The sequence below is a fragment of the Argiope bruennichi genome, chromosome 5, assembly GCF_947563725.1.
Source record: "Argiope bruennichi chromosome 5, qqArgBrue1.1, whole genome shotgun sequence".
In the NCBI taxonomy this organism is placed as follows: domain Eukaryota; kingdom Metazoa; phylum Arthropoda; class Arachnida; order Araneae; family Araneidae; genus Argiope; species Argiope bruennichi.
Window position 1 is genome coordinate 77,280,124 of NC_079155.1, and position 16,771 is coordinate 77,296,894.

The following is a 16,771-nucleotide window of genomic DNA, read 5'->3' on the forward strand; positions in this document are numbered from 1 at the left end:
GAATTTCATGTCAATAATAAAATATATCACAAAATAAAATTTAAATTATTTTTTAAAAATTTATAAAAATAGACTAAAAAACTGTATAACAAAATTAGTTCATTGAAAAGATTTTTTTTTTTAATTTAAGTCGAATAAAAAATTATTTCTATGTTTATTATTTTCGGACTTTATGGTGACAGGACCAAAATTTCGCTTGAATTTTAATTAGGAAAATTCTAATTAGTATTTGGAAAAATCTCTCCACGGTGCACATTCACACCTTATGCGAAATTTTGTTAGTTTTAGGTTTAACGGTCAGCGCCTATACACACATGCATCTTTAATAGAGATAGTGATATAAGAATTTTCATTCTTCCATATATACCTTTTCTCATATACTTCCACAACAGGTTCATTTTCCTTTTAACGCCGTAGTACATAAAATAAAATGCATATGGAAAACTACGGATGTATAAGCTACAAGATTGCATTTAGAACGTCTTCTTGTACAAATTTTATAAAGGGCATAAAGATTAATACAATATTTCTTACATTTAATACATTTTGACCTTGACTTATCATGTTCACATACACATACATGGACATACAATCACACAAAAAGTTTATTTTTTGATAGATTTAAACAAAAATCAAGTACAAATCTACAATTTGTGGGTAAAGATCGTATACTAAAGTTTTTCCATCCAGCCATCCGTTTTTGTATTGCTTTCACATATGAAAAGTAAATAGATTTATTGACATTTCTTTGACGAATTTGGTCTGAAATCTGATATAAAGCTACAATTCAAATGATCGTTAATATGCCGAATTTTTTATATCGACATTGCGTCTCTAAAGTGTTCACTTGGGTTCAACTTGTTAGATGAATAGCCAAGTTTCTAGTTTAAATCACTGAAATCAGTCTAGAAATCTGTTATTAGCGTTCAGACTTTTATACTAAATTTTATTCTGCACTTTTATCTTAAGTTATCTTCTACTATTGTTATTATGTTCATAGAAAAACGTAAATCCAGAAGTGGAATTTTCAAACTCAGAAAAATCTCCTCTTCTATTACTTTCCACATTATATTAATTGTATTAAGATTTTGATTGTTCATTATTAATTTCAATAACCCAAACTCAGAGAATTCAATTTAGGATAGTCTTGGTGACTTAACAAACTACATTTATTGTTAGTTAGTATTAGATTAATACTCGTTTCTTGTTTCATTTACCCCATTAATTATTATTTTATAATAGATGTAAATGTCGCTTGTTTCTTGATTGAATTCTGCTGCATGAGGGTTATATGGGTAAAAAGATTATTTCGATTTTTAAATTTTATTTTCAGAAAAATTGAATTTTACATTTTTTCTCACCAATACTTATTTTTAATCTTCCACTATGGGCTAACTAAAAATCTTTTAAGCAATCCTTTTAGGACGGGATTTTTTTAAAAGATTCTTTGAGCCAAAATTTAAAATTCTCTTCGTATTTTTTATAAAAACAAGAATTTTTTTTCGAGGTGCTCACTTAAATTTATCCCAATTTCATCGAATAATGTAGTATCTTTTCAAATTTCAGCAGATAATTATTCGAATTCATCATCGTACTCTACAGTCAGACATAATTCTAAGAAAATGACGATCAGAAAATCATTTTTTTTTTCTTTAAATGAGTATTATTATTTTATTTATAATTGAAAGTAAGATACTTAATAATTTTTTAATAGATAAGCTTTTCAATAGCTTAATAAGGTAAAGAACATACCTTAGAAGAATTCCCTGAAATCCATTTCCTTTTTAGACACGTTTTCAGAATTCCTTTTTTTTTTTTTTTTCCTGGAGATTTCAAATTTTTACGTTTTTTCTTTGATTTTAACAATCACTCTTGTTATGCTTGTATATATAAAGATTACAGGTCTTTATAATATTCTTTAATAATAGAAAATAAATATTTTTAACCGCAAAAAGCATACACATAGCCTTCGATTCATTGTTCATTTACAAATGATAGGTCAGACGATAATTTAAAGTTTGAATTAATGAAAATGTTTTAAATCAAACGATTGCTTTTATATTCCATTAAAGCTTGAATTAATGAAAATGTTTTAAACCAAACGATTGCTTTTATATTCCATTAAAGTTTGAATTAATGAAAATGTTTTAAACCAAACGATTGCTTTTATATTCCATTAAAGTTGATAAAAAATCTATACAAACATTCTTAACAAATCCTAGGCGACTTATTTATATCTTGATCATATTTATATTGAATGGTTGCAATAAATAATACATTTAATTTTTATGTAAATTTAGAAGCTATAAATGTCAGTACAAGAAATTATTATCATCAAGTGCTACTTGAGAGTTTTTGTGTAGAATAAATATAAGAAATTTATGCTTTTATGGGATAAGAAAAAGTGAAAAACGGTTCGTTTTAATAGTAAACTTCTGGATAAAAAACGATGTAAGATATCTAAAGAAACCAAATCATTTCTACACCAATCGGAACAAACCAATCGAAACCAGAATAAAATATTTCATATCAATTGGCAACAACAAAGGAAGTTTGAATGACTGGAAATTAATGAGGTTTTGGGTTCGGTTATTGACATTGCTATGCTTGCTTCTATTTTGATAAAAAAAAAAGCAGCATAAAATTAACAAAAATTAATTAAGTTTAAATTCAATTTGAGTTCCAAAGAACAAGAAAAGAGGAACTTCCCACAAGAGAAGTCACAGATCATGCGCACTCGTGCAATTTTTCCTATCTTGCTGTGAGCACTATCATATTATTTCCTGCAAGCAAACAGCCCACTTAAGAAAAGTAGGTTCCACCAAAAAAGATGCTCTGTTTTCAGAAAAAGACACATAATACAAATAAAAAAACATGGACAGGGATTGCTTTCTTCCTTTATGAGTTGTGGGTCACTCAACTCGAATATTATTGCAACACAGCGGGCCACACAGGTAGGGCTACTGGACACTTGTTTTTGTTTGTGATTTCGCCTCCTATATATATGCATATAAAAGCAGGCGACGCGGATATAGGAAAAGTTTTGATTCCTAAGAGCCAACTCGAACAGATCTGAGAAAGGTAAGAACAATTCTTACGTTCTGCTCGAATTCAAAACTTGTTGTTTAGATAAAAAAATTTCTCAGTTGAGAGTGGTTAAAACAATACTAATTGGATAGTAAAATAAATTTAATGATTGTAACATTCTCCGATTTATTAGATAGTTGACAGAAATCAGGTATTAATATTATAAGAATAGAATAACTATTTTTGTAAACCTTAAAGTTGAGATAAGTAACTAAAAATTCATTTTATTTTTAATCAATCTTTGAAAAGTTTATCCATAATTAAATCAATGAATAAGAACAACATTCGAGTTAAAAGCTTTTAATTATTTGATAAATATCTCTTTCCAGTAATGCTTTTTTCAAAAAATCAGGAAAATATTAAAGACTTTATTAAATGATACTTATATTTAACGAATAACGCATTTTTGAAATAACAGAAAGTAATATTTTTAACTTTTTGAAATGCTCTGAATATTATAAAAGCTCTTAACCAATAATTTTCAAACAATAATGTATTAATTTATTTGATGAGTTTAACAGTGAAGAAATTATCAAGAACTAAAAACTGGTTGAAACCATTGCGCTTTTCTTTTTATTATCGAAAGAATCGAATTCTGCTCACGTTTTTCATGAAATATGTGAAGATTATTTTTTTTTTCAAAAGAAAACTGGTACTTCATTTCTATTGCTGTAAGCTTATTCTATTATATATTGCATCTCGTTATTATTCTTTTTCAGTTTTTGTTTTGTTTTATCCCCTTGAAATATGGTTTGTTGCTATACATTTTTGATATTATATATTCATTAAAAATAATCGAATATTATAATTCTGAATTGTAATATAAAGAATATTTATCGAGAAATAAAAATAACTCATTTTCTCCAAGATAAATCAATGAATGTTTCTCTCTTTAATTACACATAGTAAAAAGTGTGCTGTTAAATATGTTATTGTAAACAATTTTATTAGATGCTTTAGCTTTTCATTCATACTAACAAAGTGATGCTGCACGATTTGCTTATTAATTAATGGCTTTCATTACATTAATAATTTTTCAGTTCGAAATGTCTTAAAGCAATCGTTAATTTACTGATTATTTTACGTTAAGATATTTTCTGATGTAATAAATGACAATCTAGTTTCTATCATGCAATAAGAATGATGATAGGAAATGAAGATATAAATCTAATTACATTACCCCCTAAAAAATAATAAATAGAACATAATCTATCAGGTGGTACTCCGATGATCAAATATGTATTTATAATGATAAACGATGGTTAGGACAGTGAAGCTTTGAAAAAATTTCATTGCAATTAGTTCACAAAGTTTCATAACTAAATTTATTGCTGTTTTGTAAGTTTTTATAATTCTTCATAAGTAAAAATTTTGCCTTATGTCTGTTATAACTAATTATTAAACTCTTATATTATAGTTAAATATTGAATACTTATGAATAATTTGTATTGCCTCATACGGATATAAGAGGCTCAGTCAATTAATTTGTGTAGAATAAACTTGACTGTTGAAATATTTAATACAAAATACAATCGGGCACTGTACAAATTTTCTGCATTTTTTGTAGATATACCATTTTAAGATTATTTATCAAGAATTGATTACACAATACAAGGTAAACCTTTTAAAACACTTCAATGCATAAACGTCTTTAAAAAGTTTACGACATTTATCCATGCTCTCCAACTTATTCTTTCCAGAAGAGAATGCTGTTACGAAATATTTGCGATTGTTTTTAAATACCTACGTTGATTTTGAAAAGCTCTTATTTTTGCTTAAAGTTGTTAGTTTTTTTTATTTATTTATTTTTTAAAAACGTTTACAGACTTGAGCGGTCTGTACAATGGGTAATTAAATATTGATGCATACCAGAAACAATTCTGAAGTTCGATATTCTACATTAACTAAGACCATATTATCGTTAAAAAATGTGGTTTAGTTATTAAAAAAATCATTTTTCTTTTAGCAAATGTAATTCATTATTAAACCCTTTTCAATTTGATGCTTCTTTTAAGATCCTTTCTAAAAGGTGAATTTTTCTGCCATTGCATTTTTTTTTTTTTTTTTTTTTTTTTGCTGACATTATTCAGAGATTTATTTTTGAAAACTTTTTAATGCTTGAATATCAATTAAATGTATTAATTAATTAATGTAATTAAATATATTCATTTAATAAAGTTAATTAAATGTATTAATTAATGTTTTAAATATTATTAATTAAACATATAATCCTAATTTTATATCAAAAAAAATTTTTTTTTAATTTTTATTTTTGTCCATTCTTGTTACTTCATGTTTTAATGGACTTTAGGTAGCTTCTCTATGAAATAACTAATTATTCCATAAAAAATAAATAGATTTAATGAAAGAACATACTCCATGCAGTTCGTATGAATTAAAGTATTACTCTTGAAATAATGAATAATTTTTTGCAACGATACATTTACTATTTTCTTCGTTATAAGTGTACAATCTATTTTGCAGTTCCAATTATTCAACATTCATAGAATTCTTGGGCCTTATTAAAAAACACCCGAACCTAGTGCTACCTCACTACATCATTATTGTTATAATTTATACCATTTAAAGAATTTTGTGAAAACATAAATAAATGATAATTTGATGGTGCAAGGTCCAAACCTTATGCTGGTTATAATATTTCTCAATTTAACTTCTATAGCTTTTAAGAATCGGTGAAATTCTGAGTTAGAATGGAGATGTCATTGATAAATATGATTTTTAAATGATTTTTAAATTCAGGACAATTTTATTCCTTTGTATACTTTCTCTAGTTTTTAACAATCCATATCAATAGAAACAAAAACACTCACATTTAATAAAAGTAAACTAAATTTTATCTTGAAATTCCATCAAAGTCATCGCATAATCTGTATTTGACTTCAACTTTAGATTTAATTTGCGTTTACATTCAAATTTCTTCTGTGTCTCTTCAATTAATGGCATAGTAAACAATCAATTTTTCAATGCTTTTAATCATTCGTTTTAAAAATGGATCAGTGCGTTTGGAAAACTGCAGATTTTGAATTACTTTAAATTAAGGCAGAACTCAAATACTGAGTATTTTAAAAATAATAGTGTTGCCAAATGCTTGTTAATGATTAAAAAAGAACCTGGAGCCTTTCGCTAATCATATGAACCAGAATCGATTATAGTAATGACTTGGTCGTCATTGACTTGAATTCCTCACCTTAAAACGAAAATCAACAGAATTAAATATTGTAAATTAAAAATATATTGACAAATAAAAAAAAGACAATGACAAATCTTGTAAATATTATTATAGTTGAAAAATATTGTAAATATTATTATAGTTGAAAAATATTGTAAAAATTAATTCTGTACAATTTTATTAATTTTTATAATCATCAGTGGTGAATATGCATGCAATCAGGAAAAATAAATATATTAAAATCCAAGGGCAAGCATTATTATTTTTTTTATTTACAAAAACCATTTAGAAAAGAAATCTTATCATTTTCATGAAATTGAAATACAGATTAAGCCACATGCATTTCTTACTTACTAAATGTTTATAATGCTGATAGGTGTTTTTATGTACAAGCCACCATTTTGTTGATGCAATACACCCAATGAATGACAAATTTTGGCAAAAAAAATCCCTATTTTCGCATAGATGTATTAAAATAAACTGTATCACCTGCTGATAATTTATATGTCTTTTAAACACTGGTTTGATTTATTTTTGGTGCTTCTTATAACTCCAATTACTGTTACATCTTTTGAAAGATTCGTGAACTTCGACAGCATTCAAGCAATGAATTCGATTATCTTCTAACTTTATTAGAATTTATATCTACAAATATTTTAAAAGAAAAATGACTATAATGTATGTCAGCTATCGCTTGTTTTAATTAAATGAATATTTAATCATATATTATTTCAATAGCTATTTATCAGATTAAATCGTTGCTATAATCTATTAACTATAAAGCCTTGTTTATCTTTGGTTATTGATAATAGTTATTAGATCATTTAATTCAGATCACTGGATTATCAACTCACTAATAAGTTGATGGTATTGATAATTACATGATTTAAACAAGGTAATATCTCAACTGCCGCTGTTACTCTATTATTAAAAAAAACCATTTAATAAGGATTTCACTATATTACCAAGTATTCATATAAAGAATTTGAAATAAAATTATCTTATAAAACTGTCAAATAACATGCTGCCTGCTTAATAATATACTTGCGTTCAAGATTGCTAATAACATATTTAATTTATTGTGATTGACATATATTACTATGAAAGAGTTGTTAAATATTTTAATCTGAAAATGGCAAAGTATTTCCGTATTAATAATTTCTGACTGAAACATATATTGTTAAAAAGCATTAAAGGAGTTATTTATTTTATGCAAGTTAAGTGAAAGCTTTTTTTACTTTTTGTGATACAATAAATACTTCCTGATTATACATGAAATGATGCAAATAACTATTTGGAAATGATTTCGTTGATTTGTGCACCTTGATTTAAGGCAGTTTCTATGAACAGGCTTTTGGAAATGAATAATTACCAACAAATGGAGTGTAATCATCACAAAAGCATCACAATGCACGAACACTAGTAGGAGTTATAGTAAGAATTTTTATGGAAAAAAAACACCCTAAGTATATACAAGAGGTCCACACTAATCGTGAACCAATAGTTAATTTCTATTCAATAGAAATAAGCATATTATGTCAGTTAAAAAAATACTCTGAATAATCTAAAGAATAGCATTTTATCTTATTTCAGTCAATAGATGTTATATTGAATCTAAGATTCGTCTTAATTTTTATAGAGTCCTCTGTTCTTATTAATTATTGTCAATGATATAATCTTGGATCGTTAACATTTTAAACAAAAAAGTTTCATTTTTTTATGTCTAAAATGGGCAGAGTTACGAATTTTTGAATTTCATTACTTTAGTCAATCAAATATCGCTTCGAATAATCACCAAGTGGTGGATCTTTCTCAAAGCCACCATTGAAATGATCTAAATAGCCTTATAATTCGGTAATGAGTCACTATTAAAGAATACACATTGTATACGATTCTGTCATTTAACTGAAAATCTTTCCAAAGAAGATAATTTTTATCCTTATTTCAGGTGTCTGAAAACTTTTTGTGCAATATTATTGTTTATTTTATTTCCATCATCTTATTTCTTGAGAGTTATGCTGCATTTTCCAGTTCCATCAACTATTAGTCCAGTTATAATAATTTGTGCCACTAAGTTTCTTGCTGTCCATATCAATTAAATTTTAAGAGACAGGATATGTAAGTAGCTCTGTGACATTTCTGTTTGATAAAGCAGAAGTTAATTTTTTAAAAAATTACGAGATTACTTATATTAGAAAAGAGGATTAATAATAATTTAAACAAAATCTATGAATTGCTAAATAAATTATTCCATGGATTTTGCTACTAAAATACCTAAGTTATTATATAACGGCCTTGTTTAAAGTTCAGAATAATTTAGTGATTGAAATTTGAAAACTCTACAGTCTTTCTATGCTCAAGCTAAATCTTCCTAATGTTTCTATTCTAACATACTAACTTGCTGAGAGTTGTAACGGTACATGCCATTAAAAAAATAATTGGTGGCATTGTCTGGACTGTTGCGTAGAAAAATACCAAACAAATATGCTTTTATTTTGGAGAATTTGTTTAACCTGAGAACTGATCGCTAAATACAGTTCAGTATTTCCATTGTGGATATTATTGATGTTACATGTTCGTGCGAACAAATTTTCTCATTTGCGTTTCTTGTTTGCTGTACTTCACATGTTTCAATGCATCAAATATTTATTGCAAATAATTATCCATTATGCATCCATAACAATCTTGTAAACAAATGTTAAGTGTTTTAGTCAACGTTTTAAAAAATCAGTAGATATTTATAAAAATGTCAAAATACATCAGAAAACTGTTGCTCTGCTTTGCAAATTTATTAATATTTTACTATTTGATTCCCACTATTGATTCACTATACACTATTTGATTTGCTAGAAGTTTAAATGCTTTTAATAGTCTACGAATGCATAAAAGTATTTTTTGTAATTAAAAACGATTCGTATTTGCTTAAAAATACTGTTTTATAAAGAGAAATTCGTATATGCTCAAAAGTGCTGCTTTATGAAGAACAATTCTTATATGCTTAAAAGTGCTGCTTTATGAAAAACAATTCTTATATGCTTAAAGTTGCTGCTTTCTGAAAAATAATCTGCTTATGCTCAAAAGACTACTTCACGGTGAAGAATCTATGAATGCTTAGAACAGTGTATATGTTCTAAAAAGTGCTTGCTTAAGATGAAATAATACAGATCTCGAGAAACTACACTAAAATATTGAAATAATAAAAACAGAAAACTGATTATCTGAAAGCGCTAAAACAAGGATGAGGAATGAAAAAGTTTTCTTCTTTCATTTTTAAGAAACCGTTGCTCATTTTTATAGAAAATGCATCACCGGCATATTCTTTGTATTTTCAGCATTATGAAGGCAATCTATCTTCTTATACTGGTATTGCTAGTAGTCTGTACTGAATTGAGCATTGTGAGTGGACAGCAAGAGTCAACAAGAGACAGATTGGATAGAGTAACATGTCAAAGAACTTGCAATAGGTTCGCCTCAAGATCACGAAGACGTGGCTGTTGTCAACTGTATAACAGCTGCTGTTCTGGTTGATGTAGCTTTCATGCGCAGCTGGATGAAAATTTCGAAATTTATTGAAATCAATGCAATGTTACTTTGAGGTTTTGGTTTCTCACGAATGTACATAACAACACTTCAGCATTTGATATTATTGTAAATAAACAAATTTTCTTTCATTGTTTTAGAGTGTTTTATTTAAATTTTAGTGGCTTTTACTTAGGGTACAAACACGTCAAAATAAACCAAGTAGTTCTTATGATGCTGCAATTAAAATTTTCATAAAATTCTTCCACATATAATCCAATATACAATTAAAAATGAAGAAAAAACTTTTTTAAATACAAAAATGATTTGATATGGAATGAAAACATAAGCTGCTAATACAGAATAAGCACTACTCAAAATATCCTGGAAACTGTGCTAGTGTTCGACTTTTGCCGACTTTTTGAAATGGAAACAGGAGGGACTGTCATTTCCTGCTGCGTAATATTTTAGAAGACGAAATCAGCTATGAGGCAAGATGTTTTAAGTTTTATTCTTAATTTTCAAGCAATGTTTCAATTGAAAACGGTATTTACGCTGTGATTTTTCAATTAATATGATTCACAAGAATATTTGAATGTATCTTTGTTTATTGCAATATTGTAATAATAAATGTTTATTAGTTCATGTTTACACCTTGATTTTATATATCACCTGCTAAACTGTCATTGCTTTGTTAATAATGATTGTATATACTGCTTTAAGATTAATAACCTACTAATGAATAATATTAGACTGAAATTAAAGCTGCTGTGATAAAGAATCCATAAACAAATTATTTTGATTAACCATGAAATCTTCTCTGAAAAATTTTATCTTGATTTGATTTATTTACTGCTATAATTGCTACTGTTGCTATCTCTATTGCTGTATAAAGTTGGCTTATGACTAATACCGTGCTAAAATCTAAAATGTAATAGTACACCAAAAGTTCCATTAATGAAGAATCTACTGCTTTGAACGACAGTATGGAACTGACTGAAAGACCAGTTCTCGTCATTCTCTACATTTTCAACATTTTGAGAACATCTTACCGTCTCATTTTTACCCTGTGGGGAATTACATGGAAATCAGCAAGAATTTATCTTGGTTTGATTAATATGCTTCAGAAACTGCTTCTGTTTCTCTATGACTGTATAATATTGGCTTATGACTAATACCATGCTAAAACTTAACTTGAAAATATTACAATGAAACTTCTAATAATAAAGGATCTGTAATTATATATTATTTTGATTAGTGAAGAATGCAGCTTTTGACAATAGTTATGGAACAGAATGTAAGAACAGGCGTTAACCCTCTGCCTATTTTCAAAGAATTGAAAACGGATCATCTTTTCAATTTGGTCTTTTATGAAATCTTACTGAAATCAGCAAGAAATATTTTGGCCTAATTTTTAACCGCTGCAACTGCTGCTGCTATATATACGCCTGTATAGGTTGGCTTATGACTAATGACATGCTGGATAATTACTAACAGAACGAAAGTTCCAATAATAAAGTATTGATAACGATATTATTTTGATTCAGCTTTCGACAATAATTATGGGATTGAATGCAAGAACAATTCATACTATTTCTCTGTATTTTCAGCACGATGCGAACACTCTACCTTCTCATTCTGGTCCTCTGTGTAGTATGTGTCGAATTCAACACAGTCTATGGTCAAAGTATATCTGTGAGACTTGATCAAATAAGGTGCAGCAGAAGATGCAGCAGATTATCAAAGTCTCGGGCCGCAGGCTGTTGCGATCTATACAAAGTCTGCTGCAACAGCAGTTAATTGTCTTCAATACAACAGAATAAAATTGTTCATTAAGTACAAATTTAACGGAATGTCATATTGCAGTTTGCTATGTCAAGAATGTATATAAACTTCCCATTTTCTTTTGTGATGTAAATAAACTGAATTTTTTGGATTTATTTTGCTTAGATGCGTTTTCTTAAGTTGATCTGAGTGGATATGGTATCAACGAGAATGTTCTTTGGTAACAGTTCTATATTTTATTTAAATGGTTCTATTTCTGGGACATGGATGTAACTTCACAATACAATCACGCCATTTTTTCAATTTGAAACATTTTCATTTTATTTTGTTTGGTGCATTTTTTACATGTATAAATTAAAGTTATTAGCTTTTTTAACCGGAAAAATAAAATTAATGAAGCTTTGATAAAGTGAGTCAGATTGTTTATTATTCTCTTGATGATCAAGCATGATCGAAAGGTATCAATACGCATAAAAAATATAGCAGCGAGTAGATATCTTTTTATTTTGGTTGAAAATTATTGCAGAAATTAAAGTTAACCGATTGTTCTTTATATAATACAGAGACAATGAAATCTGAAAGTTATTGCAACCACTGGCACCGCACCTACTGTTTCAGAGCAAAAGATGCTTACTAAATGCCTAAAGAATTACTAGCCACTGTACCTGTAGTCCCACCTGCATTTATATGATGGACATTCCGATATGTTCTATATATGTGTAAAAAAAAAAAGGAAAAGATAATTTTATGATGTACAGTTTTTCAGTTTTTGTATTCAAGCATTAAGATGTTTTAGAATCTGCAACCCTAATATTAATTAATAGTAAATATTTCAGATAAACAATAACTCTTAACTCATCGTTTGTCACACAAACATAAAGCTTACTTAAGAGTTCCTCCTCCAGAACTCGGCAATATCATTTATTTAGTCATGGGAAAATATGATGTTTCTAAGATGTTATTAGCAACTTTTACAGATTAAATTTCAACTTAAAAGAATATATGTTTTACAAGGAGACAACCTAAAAAGTTATATCTTGAATACTTAATATTTCTTTGATTTAATACTGGTGTAGTAAATCACGCAAATTTCTTAATACTAATAGCTTCTTCTTTAAATAGAATTCCAGTAATTTCGAAATTCAGAAAAGTTCAACTAAATATTTTTCATGGAGCAAGATGCAACGTGTATTCAATGGAAGACTAACGCGCTTGAAGACAATTATTTATATATTTTTGAAAATATTTCCATTGTGCTTATTCATTTATTGTAGGAGTATTTTTGATTTCGTGCCGATTTAGTATTCTTCATTCACATTCATACAGTTTCAGAAGTCACTATATTTAAATCTTTTCTAATCAAATATTCACAAACCAGTATTTCAATTTTGAGCCCTGATGCTTTCAAAGTAATGGTTAATAGGGGGTAAATGCCTCAATGGCAGCTACTACGAAGATAAAAAGAGATTTAAAAAATCTGTTGTTTATAAAGTTACAGGAAATGTCCATTGACATATTTAAAAAAATAAGACCTTGAAGCCGAAGCTAAAAAATATATATTAATATCCAATAAAATATTGAGATAATTATTGAATGAAATAAAATCTTTTTCCTTGAGCTGAAGCTAAAAAGCCTTAATGAAACAGGGAAGAATATGCCAAATAAGATATTCAAAGTTAGAAATTTCTGAAATATGAGACAGAATTAAGACAAACAGTACTTAAAGAAAAATTAATGTGTTAGTATATTAAAATATACTAAAAAATAAAAGCAAAAATAAAAATTTACGAAGAAAAAAATTTAATTTTGGCATTGGCAAGATCACGCAAGTATAAGATGGGATCAAAAAGTAAAATAGAATGGACATTTAAATACAAAAAAAGACATTATTATAAATTGTTAATTAATTGAAAAAGTTAATACAACATTTTTAATATTAAAGTTAAATTAATATTAAAACATTTATTAAAATTATAGAAATAGTTGTACGGAAATTAAATTTAAGTCATTAATAAGCTAAATTTTTAAATTTTAAGATGCTGTAAAAATAATTTTGGAAGCGACGATATTTTCAAAGATTGTGGTAAAAAAATTATCAAATCATTCTCTCCTCATTTCACCCTCTTTCTATATGTTAAAAAACATATGTCAAAAACTTTGTTTGATTCCGTCAAGAGATATGGAAAATATAAAGTTCAAACAAACAAACGGACATTTCAATTTTATATGCGTCGATTAATGACGAACCATAGCATTTGCCAGCCATCGACTCCAAGTCATGATGCCGCATCCGAAGTAATGGGGATCGAATGTTATTGAGAATTGAAGGTAAAATTTATTGAAGTTAGGATATCTCAGTTTTACAAACATTTGCTAGCCAAGTTTGAACGCATCTCAAAATCGGCATACTAAATTTTTTCCTACTTTTTTTCTTTTATGAAATGAAATATATCTGATTATCCAGTATTACTGATAGATACCTAGGAGAAGATTTGAAGTTCATCAATGAGGACGAGATATCTCTCAAAGAGGAAAAAAAAACAGGAATGAAGAGATGCTAAATGTCAGGAGGAGGACATTATAGTTGTTCGTTCTTTATTTTTTTTGTTGTTTGTTTGTTTGTTTTTAATACTGCATTTATAAAATGTGTGTGTCTTTAAAAATGAAGTCCCCCCTTCTTTTTTTTTTTTGCGGTTTGCATAAATTTTAATGTTATTTATTGACCCGTGATAATATTTAGGTTTGGCACTTTTATTGTAGAAGATGGTGTTGTTCATTACACATCATCCGCAATTAATTGTTTAGGTTTTGAAGTTCTGAAACACTCTCACTGCAGCTAGTCAATTCTTTGGATACGTCAAAGGTTCATCATACGCTTTTCTACAGGATGTCGCTTTTCTACAGGACTATACTTACAATATATGATGCCTTTATTATTAGCTGCCATACAAAGACTTTCTTCTTTCGCTGAATGTCAAGCTTATGGACTAGTGCAGAGGATTTAGAAATTGTGTTTTCATTCAAACTATAACTTTGTGGATGAACAAACCGATTATAAAATGCGGATAAATTTTTATTTGCTCTCATACCATAGTCCAGTTTACATATTTATAGATTATTCAGAATTAAATAGCCGTATATTAGTATTAATTATTCAGATTTTTGTAAGAAAGGTTTTTTTGCATTAATTTTACAACAAGCATTTCACTCTGCATGTTATATAACTATTTCAGTCTGAATGTATAGAAATGGAGTACAATGTGCTATATTACAGAATTCATTTTACAATTTATCTATTGTTACAGTGAAAACCCAAAATCAGCCAAAACGCTAATTAACAAGGGGAAATGTGTTTTAACTGACAGGGCTTGGGGGAACCCGAATTAACTAGGGAAAACGCGTTTTAACTGACAGTACTAGGGAGAACCCATTTTATTCGTATTTTGACTGATTTTCAGACCAAATAATTTAATACAAAATGATTGTATTAAACTATACTTATTAATACAGTGTTTAAGGAATGAACCTGTCATTGAAGAAAAAATACTTGAATATTGTTTAATACAGTACCGTTATTACAAATTACTTATTTCGACATGGCAAACTGCTGTGACACTTAGAATTGCAAAGAGTACCATTTTTCATACAGAAACATAAATTTGAAGAATAATCCTTTTTACAAGAACAGTGGGCGAACCCTTGTCCAATTTCTACAGTTCCTTTTCTTGTTGCTGTTTTCAGCGAAATGTCTTGATTCTGTAAAGAAAATTTGTGGCTATATATCGAATTGAGATCTGAAAATCAGTGCATATATTAAATTTTTGTATCAAATACTTTACCCTGATTAGCTGCTTAAATACTTTAAAGTTAATAGAAGTAATAACCATATGTTTATTGAATAAATATTGAACTAATTAAGTTTAAATATCATTTCTTACTTCGAATACAGTTTGTTCAGAACTCTATGTTTCGCCCCAATTTTTAACAGACCATCTTAATTTTTTTATTTCAACATTTGGAATGGGAACAACGACTTTACCTCCTATATCAGGTGTGTTGCATCGGAAATCTTTTTCATTCGTTTGACTTGCTTTATTAAAGTTTCTTTGCCTTCCTCTCTAATTAAAAAATGCTAGTCGATTTACTAGCAAGCATATGCTCCCTGATTGTGCTTATTCAGTTTCTTGCTCTTCTGCATTCATGCCCTCTAAAGTTTTCTGAAGTTCATCCTCGTCTTCGATATTTTAAAAATATCTGAGGCAAGGTTGTGGTTGTCATTCCAACTCTTGGTTCAATCCCAAACATAGATTTGTATGGTGAATGTTTTATTCTTGAATATAGAGCCCTGTTTTTCGTGAATTGAACAAAAAGAAGACCATTGAACCATTTTATATTTTGATTATCCTTCATCCATGAAGCCAACATATATTCTATGTCTTGGTTGTCCCTCTCAACCGAACCCTGCGACTGCCTGTGCCAAAATTTCCCATGAACACGATCAGATTGCAGTATATAAGGAGCCCTTAATAAAAAAAAGATATCAAGTGCTTGCAAAACAACCTCTTCCGTTCTTTTCCTGTGAAGTGGTCGCAGTAACACAAACTTCGTTAAACGTTCCTGATAAACCATAATAAATCTAAATTGCTTATCTGCCTGAGATTGAATGTCAATCAAATTCGCTTGGCAGCGTCTATTCATTTCTGAGTAAATAATAGGTTTAGAAACCAAACCTTTCCTTTTATTTATTTATTTTTTAATTTTTTTTCTGTTGACATGTTTTATACATTGATAAAAAAAATGTATAATCTCAGTAATTATATTAGCAAATTTTCTGGAATTTTCAATTTTAAGTCTGTCTCTATCCTCAAGTCTTCTAACCACATGTGCATATTTGATAGCATCAAAGATTTCTTCAACTCGTAAATAATATTTTATGGGCTCATTTGAGGAAACCAACTTTTTTACTCCACTAATTTCACGAATGTCAAACCTGCGTTATTGAATTGAAGTCTTTGAATGGCAGATTTTGCTTCTTCAACCTCAGATAAGAAAGTGTTGTATTTATTATGTGATATAACTTTAAAGTTATTCTGTTTTTCTTTCTTTTATGAAAAAAAAAACTGTAATTATCCAAAATTTTTGTATTGTAATTCAAAACTGTAATTATCCAAATTCCAATTATTTTTCCAA

General features: G+C 28.0%; 1 long non-coding RNA gene across 2 annotated transcripts; it reads left to right on the forward strand.

Annotated features, from left to right (window-relative positions):
* Positions 1-2,874: 2,874 nt before the first annotated feature.
* LOC129969134 (uncharacterized) lies at positions 2,875-11,736 on the forward strand. 2 transcript variants are annotated; one of them, XR_008784467.1, is made up of 2 exons: positions 2,875-3,081; positions 11,407-11,736. It is a non-coding gene; the product is annotated as an uncharacterized LOC129969134 (long non-coding RNA). The 2 variants fall into 2 exon arrangements; XR_008784466.1 differs by lacking the exon at positions 11,407-11,736 and adding an exon at positions 9,610-9,950.
* Positions 11,737-16,771: the final 5,035 nt, after the last annotated feature.